General features: G+C 39.8%; 1 protein-coding gene across 1 annotated transcript in view; it reads right to left on the reverse strand.

Annotated features, from left to right (window-relative positions):
* Nucleotides 1-6,221, reverse strand: part of gatad2ab (GATA zinc finger domain containing 2Ab) — a 100,147-nt gene extending 93,926 nt beyond the window's left edge. The window contains exon 1 of the mRNA XM_062038502.1: nt 5,999-6,221. The gene's annotated coding sequence lies outside the window, so the exon portion shown is untranslated. The remainder of the gene's footprint in view (nt 1-5,998) is intronic.
* Nucleotides 6,222-7,997: the final 1,776 nt, after the last annotated feature.

A 7,997-nucleotide genomic window follows, 5' to 3' on the forward strand; every position in this document is an offset into this window, starting at 1 on the left:
CCCTCACCTCCCAGGGGGTGAACAAGGGTGATGGGTCAAATGCAGAGGACAAATTTCACCACACCTAGGCCATGTCTACACTAAGGCGTTTAACCCCTTAAACGAATAATTATTTAGCCTAAGTCCCGTTTCAGCCACACTAAACCAGCGTTTAAGGTTCCCCTCCTCAAACAAATTTTTACAAGGGGAAGGCAGCCGTGTATTTCTTGAATCTCCGGCACCTAGCTTTGTATGGACTCATTGATCGTTTACAAAGTGAGTTCGGAGAGGAAGTGACGCCAGAATGACCTCCGCCCACACAGGAAGTGACGCCAGAAAGACCGCGCTCCACACAGGAAGAGACATCAGACAGAACGCGCCATAGTCAGCTTCATAACAAAGATGGAGGCGGATCATCCAGACGTTCCAGTGTTTCTCCTTCTTCTACATGTACAGGCGCTTTTGGAAATCACAATTCAATACCTTAAGAGAAGGCAACGGGCGATTGCAGCTATTTGGGATACAACTCTTCTCAGACGACAAGAGAACTTTCCTCACTCAGGTCCGCACGGACCTGGAGGTGGCGTGCCTTAAGTCTGGCTGGAAATCAGGAGAAATTTGGGAGAATGGTTGTCCCGGGGAGAGGCACTGAAATTCGGGAGGGTTGGCAAGTATGAGATATTCTCACTTTTCTTTTGTCGAGCACAAAGAAAAGAACATTTTAGTTAAATGTAAGTTGTGTCTTGGATCAAAGATCCTGTCTACTGCCCAAAACAACAATTAAAATCTGCCTTGTTAGGCTTCGTGTATGTCACGTGTGCCTTCCTTAGGTGAAGCCAGGTTTATAGCTATGTTGTTATTATGCTGTTTGTTACTTATGTATGTTATGTTGCAGCTATTTAAAATTGTTTTGTCAATTTATTCTGGCCTAAAATAAATTGGCCCTTTGAAACATATCTTTGTCTTTGTGTGTTGTATGTAGACCACATTGCTTAACAGAGTTCAGTGATGCAAATGCATGCAAAGTTGATCAACAGATTGTATTATTCTCCAGTGCAATAACAGTACTGAAATGAAGGCTAAAAGGGCATTAATGGGAGCCTTAAAAAAAAAAAAAAAGTACAAGAAGTAACTAAATAGTTACTTTTCACAGTAACCCATTACTTTTTGGTGTAAGTAACTGAGTTACTTTTGAAATAAAGTAACTAGTTACTGGTTTTCAGTAACTAACCCAACACTGCGGAGGAGGCACAAACAGCGTCCACCATTACGCCTCCATAAAAGGCTTTTTCACGGTTGAGCTAATCTGACAAAGTTTGAGGATCAGTGGCTTAACGGGCTGGCTCAGGGTGGAGGACAGAGTAAAACAACTTGCACTGAGCTTAGTCTATAAAATCCGCTACACCTCCCTGATACCGAAGTACATGTCAAACTACTTCCTTAAAGGCCTACTGAAACCCACTACTACAGACCACGCAGTCTGATAGTTTATATATCAATGATGAAATCTTAACATTGCAACACATGCCAATACGGCCGGGTTAACTTATAAAGTGCAATTTTAAATTTCCCGCTAAACTTCCGGTTGCAAACGTCTATGTATGATGACGTATGCGCGTGACGTCAATCGTTGAAACGGAAGTATTCGGACACCATTGTATCCAATACAAAAAGCTTGGTTTTCATCGCAAAATTCCACAGTATTCTGGACATCTGTGTTGGTGAATCTTTTGCCATTTGTTTAATGAACAATGAAGACTGCAAAGAAGAAAGTTGTAGGTGGGATCGGTGTATTAGCGGCTGGCTGCAGCAACACAAGCAGGAGGACTTTGACTTGGATAGCAGACGCGCTATCCGACGCTAGCCGCCGACCGCATTAATGATCGGGTGAAGTCCTTCGTCGCTCCGTCGATCGCTGGAACGCAGGTGAGCACGGGTGTTGATGAGCAGATGAGGGCTGGCTGGCATAGGTGGATAGCTAATGTTTTTAGCATAGCTCTGTGAGGTCCCGTTGCTAAGTTAGCTTCAATGGCGTCGTTAGCAACAGCAATGTTAAGCTTCGCCAGGCTGGAAAGCAGTAACCGTGTAGTTACAAGTCCATGGTTTAATAGTATTGTTGATTTTCTGTCTATCCTTGCAGTCAGGGGTTTATTTATTTTGTTTCTACCTGCAGTTAAGCCCGATGCTATCACGTTAGCTCCATAGCTAAAGTGCTTCACCGATGTATTGTCGTGGAGATAAAAGTCACTGTGAATGTCCATTTCGCGTTCTCGACTCTCATTTTCAAGAGGATATAGTATCCGAGGTGGTTTAAAATACAAATCTGTGATCCACAATAGAAAAAGGAGAGAGTGTGGAATCCAATGAGCCAGCTTGTACCTAAGTTACGGTCAGAGTGAAAAAAGATGCGTCCTGCACTGCACTCTAGTCCATCACTCTCATGTTCCTCATCCACGAATCTTTCATCCTGGCTCAAATTAATGGGGTAATCGTCGCTTTCTCGGTCCGAATCGCTCTCGCTGCTGGTGTAAACAATGGGGAAATGTGAGGAGCCTTTCAACCTGTGACGTCACGCTACTTCCGGTACAGGCAAGGCTTTTTTTATCAGCGACCAAAAGTTGCGAACTTTATCGTCGATGTTCTCTACTAAAACCTTTCAGCAAAAATATGGCAATATCGCGAAATGATCAAGTATGACACATGGACTGGATCTGCTATCCCCGTTTAAATTTTAAAAAATCATTTTAGTAGGCCTTTAACGTAAATGAACGCCATAACCATAACACCAGGGGGAGCTCCACTAACCACATTAAACCCAGATTCCGATCTAACAAAAGGTCTGAACTCATTCTCTTTCTATGCCACATCAATGTGGAATGCACTCCCAACAGGTGTAAAAGAAAGGGCATCTCTATCCTCCTTCAAAACCGCAATAAAAGTACACCTCCAGGCAACTTCAACCCTAAACTAACACCCTCCCCGGATTGTAAATAATCAAATGTAAATAATCAAATGTAGACACTTTTTCTTATACTTTCTGATCTCTCTCTCTGTGTCCACTACCTGCTGTACATATCCTACCAAGTCAGTCCTACACTGTTCCAATGTCCATTTCTCTGATGATGCAATTGTTGATGACTGAAGTGTTGATACCAACCAATCTTAAACCCCCCTCCCCCCTCCATATCCCACACCCCGGATTGTAAATAATTAATTGTATATACTCTGATGATTATCTTGTGTGATGACTGTACTATGAAAATAGTATATATCTGTATCATGAATCAATTTAAGTGGACCCCGACTTAAACAAGTTGAAAAACGTATTCGGGTGTTACCATTTAGTGGTCAATTGTACGGAATATGTACTGTACTGTGCAATCTACTAATAAAAGTTTCAATCAATCAATCAAAAACAGCATCAACAATATTAAGGGCACTGCCTTTAACATCCTCTACAACCTGTCGTCGCATCCGCTTTTTCACCATACAAACAGCGTGCCGACCCAGTCACATGTTGTATGCGGCTCCTGCAGACACACGTAAGTGACTGCAAGACATACTTGATCAACAGCCATACAGGTCATACTGAGGGTGGTCGTATAAACAACTTTATCACTGTTACAAATATGCGCCACACTGTGAACCCACACCAAACAAGAATGACAAACACATTTCGGGAGAACATCTGCACCGTAAGACAACAAACACAACAGAACAAATACCCAGAACACCTTGCAGCACTAACTCTTACGGGCTACAATATAACCCCCCCCCCCCCCCCCCCAACACCGCCCACCTCAACCGACGCACGGAGGAGGGGGCAGGGTTGGGAGGGCGGGGTTTGGGGGTGTATATTGCAGCCCGGAAGAGTTAGGGCTGCATGGGATTCTGGGTTTTTGTTCTGTTGTGTTTATGTTGTGTTACGGTGCGGATGTTCTCCCGAAATGTGTTTGTCCTTCTTGTTTGGTGTGGCGCATATTTGTAACAGTGTTAAACTTGTTTATACGTCCACCCTCAGTGTGACCTGTGTGGCTGTTGATCAAGTATGTCTTGCATTCACTTCTGTCTGTGTACAGAAGCCAAATACAACATGTGACTGTGCTGGCACGCTGTTTGTACAGGTTGTAGAGGGCGCTAAAGGCAGTGCAATCACGGCACGCCCTTAATATTGTTGTTTGGGTGAAAATCAGCAGACATTCGAGAGAATGGTTGCCCTGAAATTCGGGAGTCTCCCGGAAAAATCTGGAGGTTTGGCAAGTATGACGCTGTCAAGCGCCATTCATATAAAACTTGCGGGCCGCACTAACATTAAATTTTCATATTAAGGTGCGGGCCGCAAAATAACGTCTTGCAGGCCGCGTGTTTGAGACCCCTGCTCTAACCCTAACCAAATAACTCTAAATTAAGTCTTTGTTACTTAGAATATGTTCCCCATACTAAAGTGTTACCAAAAACATATAACTTCAGTGTTTCCCATAAACTGCCAAGATACCTGTGGCGGTGGGGGCGTGGTTATGGGCGTGGTCACCATGACTTCATCGAGTAATTTGCATAATTTACTACAATGATATGATTTTCTCTAAAAAGGCTCAAAAAATGTATACTTACTAATTAATAATAACAATTTTATTTTAAACGTCCATCCATCCATTTTACAATATAATTACAACACTCGATGTACATATTTATACACAGATTTGAACAATAAGTTATTCACTGGAATATATTTATTAATTGTGGTTCTTACAAAAAATATATCTTATAAAATATAAAAGCTAAAATGTCTCTTAAAGCTCTGCCCCTTTAATTAGTACATACTAAATAATTTAAATGTAGCCTACTACTACAACCATATTATTTACCAGCAACATAAAGTGAAACAGAGGCAGAGGTGTCCTGCCACAGTCAGTAACAAATAAACAGAAAACAGTAGTGGTCAAATACAAATAAGGCAACAAGAGAAGTATTCTACAATTCTCTTTTGTAAAGTAAATCTGAACAGCCTATATGGGCATCTACATCAACTATATGATTTGCCTGAGAAGCTGGACAGGACAAAAAAATAAAATAAAATAAAATAATTAAAATTAAAAAAAATCTATTTGTGGTGGACGTAATTCTTTCGTGGCGGGCCGCCACAAATATATGAATGTGTGGGAAACACTGAACTTTGTCTTGAATTTGGGGGAAAAAAAACATTTTATTTTTCACTAAAGAAGGGTTCGGTGAATGTGCATATGAAACTAATGGGGTTCGGTACCTCCAACAAGGTTAAGAACCACTGGTTTATATTGATCTACCAGGCGGTGATGTTGTGGGGGGTAAAAAAAAAAAGTAGTCACGTTTCAAATCAACTTTTGACGGTGTCAACTTTACTTGACGTCAACAACAATAACGTTGACTTGAAGGCTCGACTAACAACAACCTGCCCTGTCTGTCCGCTCGGCGGCGGCTAACTAAGGCCACGGTGGTCATTAACAACAAGCGTTCTTTTTTTTTTTTTTTATTAATTATTTTTTAAACAAACACATTAGTTCGGGCTGAAAACAAATCAATAAAAGGCCCAAATAGCGATACAGGACAAGACAATGACCTCACCTAAATAAAAATAAATAAAAAAAGGGGGGGGCTAGCTAACGAGCTAAGTTAGCGTGCTAATGATCTCATGCTAACTCTCCGGACACTTGCCTGCCAGACACTCTCTTTAACCACGCAGTCTGGCGTCAATAACTCACTCTAAATAGTACCATATATCTACTTTTATGGCATCGCGGTTGACGCCAGGTTTAAATGTTCATGACAAGTTACAAACGGAGCATCCTAAAAGAAGTTGGGGGTTAATATTTTTAAGTGTGTGTGTAATTGTGTGTGTGTGTGTGTGCGCACGCACACTGTTACCTTGCACGATGGAGCTAGGCTAGCCAGCTTAGCATCGGCGGAGAAAGTTGCCCGTGTCGCCGCGGTGGAAATTGTCAATACAAAACGTGGTATATAAGTTGTGAATGAGTGGACTTACGGAGACTAGCGGGTTGCTCGGTCGAGTTCCCCTGCGACGCCGCCGGGGTTTTATGTCGGTGTTTTCGCCGTTAAAGTGGAGGGAGGAAGAAAAAAAAAAAAAAGAAAAATCCAGGGGAAGCCCTTCTCTTGTGTCCGCCACTGCCACTCCGCTCGCTGCTATGTGCCACCACACTGGCGACGTCATGCCGCGTTCACGCACATACAGGAAATGTTGGATTTCCCAAATGCATGGCTGTGAAGCGACATTCCGAAAATTGACAGCGCGGATATATTTATTTTTTAATGCACATACAAACATACACAGTATTGACCAACATGTAGGACAACCCTTCTTTTTCAAAAAAAATATTTTAAGACAAAATTATTAATTGTATCATTTTTCTTTTCATAAAAAATGAAAACGGGTAACACAGACCCGAACACCATACAAGGTATATGGCAGTGGTTCTTAACCTTGTTGGAGGTACCGAACCCCACCAGTTTTATATGCGCATTCACCGAACCCGAACCGTAACCATAAAATTATGTTATTATTAGAGATGTAAATGCTTTAAAATGTAATATCGGAAATTATCGGTATCGTTTTTTTATTATAAGTATCGTTTTTTGGGGGTTTTTTTTTTATTAAATCAACATAAAAAACAAAAGATACACTTACAATTAGTGCACCAACCCAAAAAAAACTCCCTCCCCTCATTCACACTCATTCACACAAAAGGGTTGTTTCTTTCTGTTATTAATATTCTGGTTCCTACATTATATATCAATATATATCAATACAGTCTGCAAGGGATACAGTCCGTAAGCACACATGATTGTGCGTGCTGCCGGTCCACTAATAGTACTAACATTTAACAGTTAATTTTACTCATTTTTATGAATTACTAGTTTCTATGTAACTGTTTTTATATTGTTTTACTTTCTTTTTTATTCAAGAAAATGTTAATTTATTTAACTTATTTTATTTTATTAATTTTTAAAAAAGGACCTTATCTTCACCATACCTGGTTGTCCAAATTAGGCATAATAATGTGTTAATTCCACGACTGTATATATCAGTATCGGTTGATATCGGTATCGGTAATTAAAGAGTTGGACAATATCGGAATATTGGATATCGGCAAAAAGCCATTATCGGACATCCCTAGTTATTATATTAAAGAAATACTAATAAAGGTATTTTTTACAAACAAAAAGTTACAGGAATGTACACATGATCCCATGTTTACATCTCATTGTGCAACATGTGAATGTTTTAGTGCAGGGGTGTCCAAAGTGCGGCCCGGGGGCCATTTGTGGCCCGCAGGTCATTTTTTAACGGCCCCACGGCACATTTTAAAAATGCGATTGAAAACAAGTAAAAACATGATAAGTGGTATAAAATAGCAAACAGGTAAAATGTAACAAGAAAATGTCGCAATGTATACTCTAATAACACAAAGCTGCCATGCAGGCTGTTTCAATGTCATTATGAATTATTGACCTATTCAAGGCTCCAACTACGTCACATCTGAGATATTTTGGGAGAAAATGTTGCATATTTTGTGTTTGCCATATAAAAAACTGAACAGTTTTTTTTATAAAGAAGGGCCTAAAACGAACAAACGAAAAACATAAACAACAATAAAACGTATAATTGACGGTTAGATCTGAAGTTGATCTCGAGATTATTATGTTAAAAGTAAACAGTAAAAAAATATATAATTTATTTTTTAACACTTTAATTATTTGGATCCCCAATAATTTTAGTGTGATTTGTTTTTAAGTGTCATTGCTCAAAAAATAATAATGAATTAAAATCAATGTTGTTATGAGTTATTGACCTTTTTAAGGCTCCAACTATTATATAATCTCAAATATTCCACTTAAAAATTTTATTGTGTGAAAATATTGCATATTTTGTATTTTTTCCATAAAAAAACAGGGTTTTCTTTGACAACAAGAGCATACAACTTAAATCTTTAAAAATGTTATATTGACAGATAGACCTAATGTTG

The sequence above is a fragment of the Entelurus aequoreus genome, linkage group LG27 (genome assembly GCF_033978785.1).
Source record: "Entelurus aequoreus isolate RoL-2023_Sb linkage group LG27, RoL_Eaeq_v1.1, whole genome shotgun sequence".
Lineage (NCBI taxonomy): Eukaryota > Metazoa > Chordata > Actinopteri > Syngnathiformes > Syngnathidae > Entelurus > Entelurus aequoreus.